Source organism: Pelodiscus sinensis, chromosome 19, assembly GCF_052426305.1.
Source record: "Pelodiscus sinensis isolate ZL-2025 chromosome 19, ASM5242630v1, whole genome shotgun sequence".
NCBI classification, from domain to species: domain Eukaryota; kingdom Metazoa; phylum Chordata; order Testudines; family Trionychidae; genus Pelodiscus; species Pelodiscus sinensis.
This window is the reverse complement of record NC_143070.1, coordinates 25,151,634-25,164,323: the sequence shown is the minus strand read 5'-3', so window position 1 is coordinate 25,164,323 and position 12,690 is coordinate 25,151,634. Positions and strand designations below refer to the sequence as shown.

Below are 12,690 nucleotides of genomic sequence, written 5' to 3'. Positions count from 1 at the left end.
GAATGGTTGAATTTGAAACTGAAAGTACTAGAGGAAACTTGAAATTGTCAGCATTCCAACTGATCTCCTGTCAGCAAACAAGTCTTCTCTTAAAGAAACAGCCACATTCCTGCTAGAAGAGAAGTGTCAGTAGCCACAGAGGAAAATGTCCCTGTAATCCAATTCACCTGGACGCAGTAAGGATTCTGAAGGGACTCTTCTTCTTGTGGTTATTTTATTTGTGTGTTTTTGTGAACTGCAGTAAATGTCACAAATAATAATAATTTACTTTTACATCTGATCATCACAATAAAAATTCTCCCATGGATAATTAGGAAGAGGATGAGCCGTGTCTGGATCCAGTCTTTCAATCACTGGGGAGAGAGAATCAGAGCATGAGGGGCCAAGCTCAGCACTGGGAAAGGCTGGGACTGTTTCTCACACCCTCCAGCAGCCCCTTTCTGGCTGGGCCCCATGGCGCTCCTGGAGTAGACACCTGACTGATTCCTCTGTTTGACTCCAAGAAACAGCTCTTTAGAGAGAGCTGGGGGAAAGGCTGAGTCTGCTGGGAGGGTGCTACGAGCATGGGCGGCAAGTTATATGGGCTCATGGTGCCCATGCTCCAGCACTATTCAGAGCCGGGGGCCCTGCTCCACCAATATTTGGAGCTGGGTCTCTCCCCCAGCCCTGCCTGGAGCGGGCCCTGGCCCCCACCTGCCAGGCCCCCCTGCACGTCCTTCCACTCCGGCCCCGGACCATCCCTGCTTTCAGTCTGGCTCCCCTTTGCCAGCGTGTGCTGCTGTTGCCATGCGTGGCATTTGAGCATGCTGCACAACAGGTGAGCGGGGAGATGCCCGGGTGTGATGTGATGTCACAGCCCAGGACTTTAAAACTGCTCAGCGCGTTGTTGCGCCGCGCGGCCTAGCTCCGGGTTGAGTCGGGGGACTTCTGGGGCCTGAGCGCAGACTCTGGCCCCACAAAGTGGAAGGCAGAAGGTAGGAGAGAGGAAGGGGGAGGAGAAGAAGGGGCTTGTTTGGAGGGGGAAAATAGGGGAAGGGGTGGGAGAGGAAGGGTCTTATGCAGAGGGAGAGGGGGAGGTGGAAGAAAGGGGAAGGCACCAAGGGACAGGGTGCAGGAGAGACAAATGCCAAGGAGCCAAGTGGAGACAATGAGGGAAAGGGCAGGAGGGGAGGTGTCAGTGGGAGTGGGGACAGGGTGATGCTGGGAGAGGAGAGGGGAGGAGAGGGGAAGGGCATTGGGGGCTAGAGGGGGAGGTGCAGGAAGAAGGCTTGAAAGAAAGGATGGGCATGAGAGAGGTGGGGATGGAGCAAGTCATGTGTGAGGGCAGGAGGGGAATGGGGCAGAGAGTGGTGAGGGGGTGGGCATCAGGGAAAAAGGGGGCAGGGTCAGTAAGGGAAGGGGGAGGTACTAGGAGGGTGCAGGGCTAAGGGAAGGTGCAGGTGCCAGGGGATTCTGGGACTGAAGCAGAAGGGCAGATACGTGGGCTAAGTCTACACTAGCAGGTTCTTGCACAAGAACACGTCCACACAGCCATGTGCTTTTGAGCAAGAGCGCCCATGGCAGTGTGGACTCTCTTGTGCAAGAAAGCTCTGGTGGCCATTTTAGCCATCGGGCTTTCTTGCGCAAGAAACCCCTGCCCCATGTCCACACTGGCCTCTTGCACAAGAGTTTTGTGTCTCATTTTTTATGTTTGTACTTTTTAAGTAAAGTTTAGTTGTTAGTTTAAAAAAATTAAGTTTAGTTAAGTTTTTAGTTTCTTTAGTTTTATGATTGAGTATTCAATAAATGTTCACCTTAAAAAAAAATTCCCTGGGTGCACACCCTAATGAAATGTGCTGCACACACATATGTGGCTGGGGGTATTGTGCATATTATCTGATTATTTTTAAGGTAGTAGTATATTCATGGTTTTTACGTCCTTAAGAAGCACTGCTGTAAAAACCTTTATAGTCCCCCAAGACTCTTAGCATGAGTGGATAAAATTCAAATTTCACAGCTGTGCTAACATTAGACCTAGGCCATTTTCAGTACATATTAATCACAAAATATTAAAACAACACTAATGGTCCGACAGAAGCCAACAAAGGCAAGAAAATCAGTATTTGGTGTGGGAGAAAAAGAAAACAAATGGGAAAAAATGGTCTTTCAGAGAAATTGTATGGGGTCTGAAATTCTTTTGGATAGACTGCCATGCCACTAGAACCATCAAATATTTGGCAAGCCTTTTTCAGCATAAAACCTTGTGATTCATTTAATATTCAATTGGGAAGCTAAACCCTAAGATATCACAATGGAAATTTATTCAAAAGAGTATTAATAACATTGATATTCTTAGTTAAATATTTTTTTCTTATGATAGTGATATTGTGCAATAAAGGGAAACTGTTAAACGCTTATGGTTTCCAGTCCATTTTTACATTATTTAATGAAATATATATCGGCTTATAGGGCAGCTTCCAAATACATACAGAGACTTGAAAGTTCATTGTGGCGGAGTGTGGGAGGGCAGGCTTGGACTTCGGGCAAGGTGAGTGAGGCGGTTGCCTTGGGCCCTGCGCATTCAGGGCCCTGTGCTGCTCAGCACCAACCCACCTGGCTATGCAGCAGAGCCAACCACAGTGCGCTGCCTTGCTCCCCACAAACACTTTGGCTGGACTTGGGTGGGGTAGAGGGACTGATGGCTGGGAAGCCATTAGTCAGCTCCCACCACTCCAGCCTCAGTCAAGGGGACTGGATGGGGCTGAGTCAATAACCCTGTGACTGCCTGATACCTTTTAACACCTCTCAGCCTCAATAAGGGTATGTCTACACTACAAAGTTAATTCGAACTAATAGCCATTAGTTCGAATTAACTTTCATAGGCGCTACACGGGCAAACCGCTAGTTCGAACTAAGCGGAGCGCTTAATTCGAACTAGGTAAACCTCATTCCATAAGGACTAACGCCTAGTTCGAATTAAGTAGTTCGAATTAAGGGCTGTGTAGCCACTTAATTCGAACTAGTGGGAGGCTAGCCCTTCCCAGCTTGCCCTGGTGGCCAATCTGGGCACCACCAGGGAAACTCGTCTGCCCCCCTCCCTGCCCCGGAGCCCTTAAAGGGGCACGGTCTGGCTACGGTGCCCATGCCAGGTGCAATCCTCCCAGCACCCAGCCAACAGACCCTGCACCTGGCACGGCATGAGCCAGCCACCCGCTACCACCCAGCCCTCCGCCTCTTCCCGGGACCAGGCTGGCGGCTCCCAGGAGCCTGCCCAGGGCTGCAAGAGGCGGGCTCCTGCCTAGTCTAGTGCGGAGATTGTGGACCTCATAGAGGTTTGGGGGGAAGCCTCCAACGTCCACGACCTCCGCACTAGGCACAGGAAAGTGGCCGTCTAGGGCAGGACAGCTGCCAGCCTGGCCACCCAGGAGCAGGTTTGCATGAAAATCAAGGTGGTCCACTGAGACCCCCGACCCTGAGCCCTGAGCTTAGAGCATAAGAACATAAAAATGGCCATACTGGGTCAGACCAAAGGTCCACCTATCCCAGTAGCCTGTCTGCCGACAGTGGCCAACACTAGGTACCCAGGAGGGGATGGACTGAAGACAATGACCAAGCCATTTGTCTCGTGCCATCCATCCCCAGCCTTCCACAGAGGCCAGGGACACCATTTCTACCCCCTGGCCAATACCACTCCATGGACCCAACCTCCATCACTTTATCTAACTTCTCTTTAAACTCTGTTCTAGTTCTAGCCTTCACAGCCTCCTGCAGCAAGGAGTTCCACAGGTTGACTATTTGCTTTGTGAAGAAGAACTTTCTGTTATTAGTTTGAAGCCTGCTATCCATTCATTTCATTTGGTGCCCTCTAGTCCTTCTATTATGGAAACTAATGAAGAACTTTTCTTTATGCACCCTCTCCACACCACTCATGATTTTATAGACCTCTATCATATCCCCCCTCAGTCTCGTCTTTTCTAAGCTGAAAAGTCCCAGTCTCTTTAGCCTCTCTTCAAATGGGACCTGTTACAAAACCCTGATCATTTTAGTTGCCCCTTTAGGAACCCTTTCCAAGGCCAAAATATCTTTCTGGGGAGAGGAGATCACATCTGTACACAGTACTGAAGATACGGCGTACCATAGTTTTATACTTCCCCTCCTCCTTCTTCCCCTGGCTTCCCCCTTCCAGCTCCCTCCTCCCAGGTTTCCCTCTCCCACCCTCTCTCTTCCCCTCTCCCACCTCCTTTTCCCAGTCTCCCCAGAGGTTAATCCCCCCACCAGTTTTGTTCAATAAAGAGAGTTTCTATTTTTGAACATGTGTCCTTTATTTTGTACATCAGGAACAGGGGCTAGGGAGGGGTAAGTGGAAGGAGGTGAGGGAGGAATGGGGTATTAGCCCCCGATGGGGAGGACTGGGGTGGCTCTGCAGGCTCCTCGGGGTGGAAGCTCTCCTGCAGCCCCCGATTGACCCCCCAGATGGCAGCCTGCGGCAAGTGCAGCCGGGCTGATGGCCGAGTGCTGTGATGTGCCAAGTGTGGGCACTCAGGGCTCTCCAAGACAGGACTGCTTTGCTGTCCCTCATCGAGGTAGACAAGCAAGCGGGGAACCCTGAGAACTGTCTGTCCGGGATGGGGGGTCAGGTCCCTTTAAGCACAGCCCTTGGCTAGCCTGAGACAGCAGCTCCACGCTCTAAGTCCTAACCTGATGCCCTGCCGGCACTGCTTCCGGCCAACCTTAACCCCGGTTCAGGGTCCACTCAATGTGGACATGCTAGTTGGAATTAGCAAAATGCTAATTAGAACTAGTTTTTAGGTCTAGATGCAATAGTTCGAATTAGCTTAGTTTGAATTAACTAATTCAAATTAAGTTAGTTCGAATTAGCGCTGTAGTGTAGACATACCCTGGGGCTACGTCTACACTGGCCCCTTTTCCAGAAGGGGCATGTTAATTTCACCTATCGTAGTAGGGAAATCCGCGGGGGATTTAAATATCCCCCGCGGCATTTAAATAAAAATGTCCGCCGCTTTTTTCCGGCTTTTAAAAAAGCCGGAAAAGAGCGTCTACACTGGCCCCGATCCTCCGGAAAAAGCACCCTTTTCCGGAGGCTCTTATTCCTACTTCAAAGGGCGCTTTTTCCGGAGGATCGGGGCCAGTTAAAAGCCGGAAAAAAGCGGCGGACATTTTTATTTAAATGCCGCGGGGGATATTTAAATCCCCCGCAGATTTCCCTACTACGATAGGTGAAATTAACATGCCCCTTCCGGAAAAGGGGCCAGTGTAGACGAGCCCCAGGTGTCTGAGAGCAGGCAGGCATCCAAGTTCGTTGTTGACCAGGACTGTTGTATGCAGTGTAGCTGTGAAGCATCTATGTAGCTGGGAACAGGTGGTGGGAAACCACCGCACAGTTATTGCACCAGACTGAAGTGTCCCTGACTCACTGAAAAGGTGGCCAAGGTGCTGAGTGAGGCGTGCAGTGTGGTCCTCCCAAACACAAGCCTCATGCCACATGTCCCTACATTGCTTGCTGACTCAGCATGTGTACTGGTGGGGGCAGGGAATGAGGAGGTAGGGGGCAAGCATAACCAGAGGGTGCAAGAGGCGGGGTTAGGAGAGGGGGACAATTCAAAGCGCCGCTTCTCTCTGGCCAGCAGTGCGGTCACCCCTGCTCCTCCTAAGTCCTCCAGCTCAGACACCCACCTCTTATTGCCACCTGCACTTCCTGGGTATGTCTACACTACCTCGCTAGTTCGAACTAGGAGGGTAATGTAGGCATACCGCACTTGCAAATGAAGCCCGGGATTTGAATTTCCCGGGCTTCATTTGCATAAGCGGGGAGCCGCCATTTTTAAAACCCCGCTGGTTCGAACCCCGTGCAGCGAGGCTACACGGGGCACGAACTAGGTAGTTCCACGAGGAGTACCGGTAGTTCGGAATAGGAAGCCTAGTCTGAACTACCTAGTTCGAGCCCCGTGTAGCCGCGCTGCACGGGGTTCGAACCAGCGGGGTTTTAAAAATGGCGGCTCCCGCTTATGCAAATGAAGCCCGGGAAATTCAAATCCCGAGCTTCATTTGCAAGTGCGGTATGCCTACATTACCCCGCTAGTTCAAACTAGCGGGGTAGTGTAGACATACCCCCTGACTGCTGCCCTGAGGCTGCTCCTGAGCCTCCCACCTGTCCTGCCCCAGGGCTGCCCGCTCTCCTGCACTGTATGCTGCTGCAGCCAATGGTGTCCAGTCCATCCGGTCCATGGAAGTTGGCAAATCTCTCCCCCCACATAGCTTCTCCCCCCACAGTTCTCCCTCCCCTGGGTGCCAGTGCTGGGCTGAGTCTCTCTTCAGACTGCAGGTGAGCGCTTCTATCACCAGGCTGAACACGACGAGTCCCTCTAATTTTGGACAGGCCCAGCTCTGCCGCTCTGCCTCTGAACTGACCTGCTGAACCAGGCCCTGAAGGCAAGGCAAGCAGAGGAGCAGCAGTTTGCCCTCCATTCAGGCTCATGCTATGGAGCAGCCAGGAGATGGGTGTGGGGGCCTGGCAGCAGGGCCCTGTCTACAGGCAGAATCACGGGCACTTAGCGGATCACTGCTGCAAAAACGTAGGAGCCAAGTAGGGATGTAAAAGATCATTTAAACGGTTAACTGGATAAACAACTAAAATATTAACATTTAACCAGTTACCTGCCTGGGCTGCTCTGACACTGCTGGGTGGGGAAGGGATGGGGGGGGGGAGGAGTTCCTGCTGGCCTACCCGGGCCAATTGGGATCTCCTTACTTTGGGGCTAGCCAGGGCCAAAGACCCAACTGCCTGTTCCACATCCCCAAGGCTGTAGTCACGCCAGGCCGTCTCAAGTGGTGGGGGCTGGGTGGTGGTGGTGGTTGTGCTGGACTGCTTCTGTGAGGTGAAGGGGTCACCACTAGGCCTAAGGGGGCAAAGTCATGCCAGGCTGCCCCATGTGACCAGGGGGACAGGAGATCCACCTGGCCACCCTGTGCAGCCAAGGAGGGGAGAGGCAGGACATGGAGTGCCCAGGTTCCTGCCAGCTGCCCCCATACAGGTGGGGTCCCACTGGTTGACACAATTGCAGCCCTGCCTGCCCTGTCTTCTCCCTAGCAGGCTGGGCTCAGACAGGGCAGCTCCAGTAAGCCAGAGTTGGCAATGAAATGGGTTAACTGGTAAATGCCCGGTCAGCCCAGTGCTCACTGGTCACACGGTTCCCCTTGGACATCTCTAGTGCCAGGGGTGCATAGACTGTTGCTACTAGTAGCAAATTCCATTGGGAGCAGTTCCTGACACACTGGCCAACTTCAGCTGCCTGGATCTCAGTCCCTGCCCTGCCAGGGACCCAGAATAGGGTTGCCAGATGGCTTAACCAAAAATACCAAACACCACCCATGTGGAAGAAAACATTGTCCTCACTCTGAGTTTGTAAGCAACAAGTAGCCAGAGGCAGTTTTATTACGAGCTGCAGCAAGGGAAAAACTGGTTCGGACAGGGGGGAAATCCCCCCCCCTCCCCGAGGCAGATCTTCGAATACAAGCAATTATGAAGCAGTTTATATACTGTCCATTAGATATAATAACAATAACAATTAGTCTCCTTCCCATTACAAACACCAATGGCTAACAGTTATTTAGTTCCACCCAGATGCTCCTTATCTCAAGGTCCCTACCAGAGTCAGCATTCTATCCTTATCTCCGTATGGAGGCGAGAGGCGAAGGCAGCGTCTATTTACAGATCTCGCGTTGTCAGGCCACAGACTTAGCCTGACTCTTGTGCTCTTGTTAACAAGACCAAGATGGCTGCACACAAATTCCCTTATTCCCTTTTCCTGCCTCCACACCCACCAGGAAAAAGACCCTGACACTTATTAAGCAAAAACTAAAAGACCAGCGTGGCCCCTTTAGGAGGAGGCTTTTATTTTTCTTTGCTGAGGTAATCTTGTTTTTCTGCTCCAGACACAAGACAACTCCCCTGCAGTACCAGGGAAGGTAGGGGTTGGGGGGGGGGGGGGGGGCTGGACCCAGTTGCTTCAGTGTGTTGTAGGGTTGCCAGGTGTTTGGTATTTTCGCCTCCTGGCAGGGAAAAAAATATCAGAAAATACCAGACATTTTAGGTCTCTAGTATTTTCTGATTTTTTTTTACTGGACAGGAGGTGAAAATAAACAACTGTCCAGGTCAATACTGGACACCCTTCAGTCCCCACTTTCAGATTCCCCCTCCCGCTGTATGTAATATGGAGCCCGATGAGAAAGCCGGGCAGGGTCCGATCCTGCAACCCCTCCCAGTCCAGCTATTGTGTGGAGCTATCGTGTGGGTCCCGGGGGTCTGGTGGGGCCGGTGGTTAGGAGAGGCCAGGCTGAGCAGCAGGGACAGGCCCCAGCTGGGCTGTTCGCTCCCCCTGCCCCGCTCCACAGCTTCCTCTTTTGGAAGGAGCTGGGGGACTCATGTGACTGGCAGGAATCCAGCCTGCTGGGGCCAAGGGCTCCTCCTTTCCGGACCTCTCAGTGCAGCGAGGGCCCTGCGGACTCCTGGTCCCAGCAGCTGCGTCCAGCACCCGCTCAGCGCCCCACCGACACTCACACGAGGTCCCTAAAACTCCCGGCGGGGGCTGGAGCCAGCCCGGACTCTGCTCGCCCCAGCCCGGAGCCGCTGGGTTCAGGGAGCGCAGCGAGTCAGAGCGCGGGGGGGCGCTGTGCCGGGCTCCCCGTGTCACTCCCGGGCGGGCCTGGGAGCCGAGCCCTGGGGCCCAGAGCTGCCACCCCCGACCCAGGGTGGTGCCCTGGGCTTGAACTCGGGGCTAGACTGGGAAGCGCCTCGCCCCGCCCTTTGCTGCTTTCGGTTTCGAGTCGGGCAGCCCCTGCCGGCGGGACGGACGCTGCGTCCCGGAAAAGGGCCGCTCTGCCTGGGGTCCCTGCCTAGGGACGGGGGCTCTGGGGGCAGCGGGGCCGCTGGGGAGCCCGGAGCGGCGCAGACTCGCCCCCCCCCAGGTAGGGTCCCTGCGAGCCCCGCGCTTTGCTGCCGGGTCGGGCGCTGCTGCTGCGGGGATCACGCGCCGCTTTGCCGCCGGGCCGAGCCCTGTTGCTGCCCCGGGGCTGCGAGGATCACGCGGGGCTTTGCCGCCGGGCGCGCAGCGCGGCTGGGAGCGTCTCCCCTGCCGGGTCCTCTTGGCGCGCTGCGCTGGGCACGGGCGGGCGCGGGGACCGAGCGCCATCGGCAGCTCTTAGTGGGGTGGGGTAGGGTGGGGAGGGGGCGGCCGGGAGTGCGGGTGTTTCACTATCTGCTCCTGCTCCTCCGCTCCAGAGCCAGAGGGCGAGGGATGCAGCAGCCCGGGTGCAAGTGGGGCAGCGAGCGGGAGATTTTCTAAAGCGCACAAGGGATTCCGGAGCACAAGCCCCATTGACCCCAACTCCCCTGGGCCTATGAAAATCTCCCCCTCTGCTTGTGAATTGACCCTGCCTGGGCCCACGAGACCCCTGGCATTTGAGGGGAGGGCGGGATTCACCCCAAGGGAGGCGTGGGGGTGGGGGGAGGAAGGGAGCTGCTGCTGCTGCTCTCGGGGTCCCTGACCAGGGATGTTAGTTATCCAGTAATTGAATACTCAAGTAGCTGCCTGAATTGTTGACAATAAAGGCCATACTGGGTCAGACCAAAGATCCATCTAACCCATGATCCTGTTTGCCAACTGTGGCCAATGCCAGATATCCCAGAGAGAGTGAACAGAACGGAATTTTCAGTGATCCCTCCCCTGTCTCCCATTTCCAGCCTCTGACAAACAGGCTAGGGACAACATTCCTACCCATGCTGGCTAGTAGCCATTGATGGATCTGACTTCTATGAATGTATCTAGTTCTTTTAACCCTGTTAATGTCCTGGTCATCACAACATTCTTCGGTGAGGAGTTCCACAGGTTGACTGTGTGTTGTGTGAAGAAAAACTTCTTTTTGTTTTTTTAAACCTACTGCCTATTAATTTCAATTGGTGACCCTTGGTTCTAATTCTTAGCGATTAGTCAACTATTCTATAGTCCCTGGGGGTAGGGCCAGCAGCCAGTGCAATCCAGCCCTACTCCCAGAAAGCTCTGTGCCTCTCTATCAGATGAAGCAGTGTGGCATGGCAGATGGTCTGTGAGAGGAGCCAGTTTAAAAACCTGTTCCCCTCATGGACCAGTTGCCTGTCACCTGTATTGCTGCCTCTGATACAGAGGCAGTGGTGTGGGGTGGCAGCATCCCCTGTCCACAGGGAGTCTGAGCTCCCCATGGACTGAGCCTGCTGGGGGAAGGGCAGAGAAGGCAGCCCCAACGCAGTCTCTATGATGACCTGGGCTTGCCACAGGCAGGGGCTGCTTTGTGGCTCCCCCTGCCCCCGCCCCGCACTACTGCCACTGATAGAGGCAGCAGCACGGGGATGCGGACAGGTGGCACCACGGAGCTGGTGCTGGGGGAAAGTCAACTCCCCACCCACCACCGGCTCCTGCTTCCCTCTCCCTTGCTGCTTCCGATACAGAGGCAGCAAGGTGGGGAGTGCGAGTAGTTGACTAGATTAACTGATAAGCCTAGGCTTATCAGTTAATCGACTAATCAGCTATGACATGGTTGGCTTTACCTCTCCCTGGGACAGAGGGTCCCCTGGCTGCATCTCCAAAGAGCTCAGCTCAGAATTGCTCTGATGAGACTGGGCAGGTTTCCCAGGCCTCTGAGCAGCCACACTTGGGAGGTTCCGGTGGGGGAGGGGAGGGGAGGGGAGGGTGGGACAGTGATACACCCCGTTCGTGGGGTCTGGCCTGCATCCCAACATTCCCGAGACTGCCAAAAAGCATCAGAAGCATGATTTGGGTGCAGGAGTGAATGTTGCTCCATAGGAGACTGCCAGTCAGTCTGTTTAGTCTGGCACAGAGCAGAGTGACAGTGACTTTCTGTCAAGGCACAAAATCACACAAGCCACAAAATCAAAGGGTCATTTGACTGCTCATCTAGTAATTTGATCTATGCCACCAAATGCCAACAGTGCCCCTCTACTATATATATTGGTCAAACTGGACGTTCTCTACGGGAAAGAATCAATGGACACAAATCGGATATATGTAAAGAAAATACTCAGAAGCCACTGGCAGAACATTTCTGTTTACCTAACCGTAATCTTACAGATCTGAAGGTGGTGGTCTTGTCACAGGCCAGCTCCTCAAGTCAAATCCACAGGGAAAGCTTGGAATTATAATTCATATGCAAATTCAATTCAATTACTTATGGACTTAATCCCTTCTCCTATTTATTTCAAGTTTCCTTATCCTCTAATCATAACTCAGGTCATCTGAAGAAGTGAGCTGTGCCCAGGAAAGCTCTTGATCCCATCTACATGTTTTGTTAGTCTATAAAGTGCTACCAGACCATTTGCTTGCTGTTCTTTCCTGTAACAGACTAACTCAGCTACCCCCTGAAGTTTCTGTCAAGGGTACACGTGGTCTGGACTGTGCCCGGCTCTCAGCCAGGCCCCCGGGAGTGGCCCTTTTATTGTGCTGGCCCCCACGACCCACACCACTGCCCAGAGGTAAGTAAGGAGTAAAAGTAATTGAAATGTCTTACAAGCACTGTCATACCCTGTCGACCTCAGGGTAGGCAGTTAGGTTGTGTGTGGGGGGTGGGCTCAGGGCAGGGGACTGGGAGTATGGAGGTGCAGGGGTCAGAGCAGAGGGCTGGGAATGATGGGGACATAGGGGACTTGGGGCAGGGGATTGGGGGATGTGTATGTAGGGGAAGCATGTGGGGGATGCTTGGGGCTGAGGCATGGGGGTGGGGGACGTGTCAGGGCTGACTTGGGACACTCCTGGTCATGGCCAGTTGCCTAGCTGGTGGATGGGTCACTGCCCCACAGCGCTCCTGTACCTGTGCTGCCCGGTGTCCAACTGACATGGAGAGAAAGGTCTGGGATGTGGGCACATCACCAGAAGCTTGCCTGGGAGCATGCACGCCTCGCACAGTGCGCCTCCAGCCATCCCTTCTGACGTGCCTGGCAGTGTGCTGCTTAGTGTAGTACCTGGGACTGCCCACATGGCCCCCCTGCCACTTTCCTGCCTCTTTGGAACCTCCCTTCAGGGAGTTGAAAGCTGCTACTAAATCCCCCCTCATTCTGCTCTTCTGCCGACTAAACAAGCCAAATCCCTCAACCTCTCCTTGGGTGCTCCAGCCCCCAAATCATTTTGGTTGCCCTCTGCTGGACTCTCTCCAAGGCCGCCACATCCTTTCTACACTGGGGAGGCCCAGAACAGGATGCAGTACTGCAGATGTGGCCTCACCAGTGCCTGCAAAGAGGTGGAGAAAGAAACTTACTCCAGGGCTATGTCTACACTGGTGGCTTCTTGCGCAAGAAAACATCCACACTACCATGTGTGAGATGTGCTTTTGCACAAGAGCATCCATGGAAGTGTGGACGCTCTCTTGCGCAAGAAAGCTCTGATGGCCATTTTATCCATAGGGCTTTCTTGTGCAAGAAATCCCTGCCAAGCGTCCACACTGCCCTCTTGCGTAAAAGGGCTTACAGCTGTTAAAAAAGAGCGTAGCTCTTGCGCAAGGAGCCCTCTCTTACCATGCGGTACTGTACATTTCCTTGCGCAAGACCAGGCAGGCAGTGTGGATGCTCTGTGGATTCTTGCACAAGAACGGCTGTACTTGCACAAGAAGCCGTGAGTAGAGACATAGCCCAGGAGTTGATGCTAAGTC

General features: G+C 53.7%; 1 protein-coding gene across 2 annotated transcripts in view; it reads left to right on the top strand.

Annotated features, from left to right (window-relative positions):
• Nucleotides 1-10,714: 10,714 nt before the first annotated feature.
• LOC149522383 (butyrophilin subfamily 1 member A1-like) overlaps nt 10,715-12,690 on the top strand; it is a 32,864-nt gene continuing 30,888 nt past the window's right edge. The window contains exon 1 of one of the 2 annotated variants that reach the window (XM_089771085.1): nt 10,715-11,521. The gene's annotated coding sequence lies outside the window, so the exon portion shown is untranslated. The remainder of the gene's footprint in view (nt 11,522-12,690) is intronic. The other variant, XM_089771086.1, reaches the window with a different exon arrangement.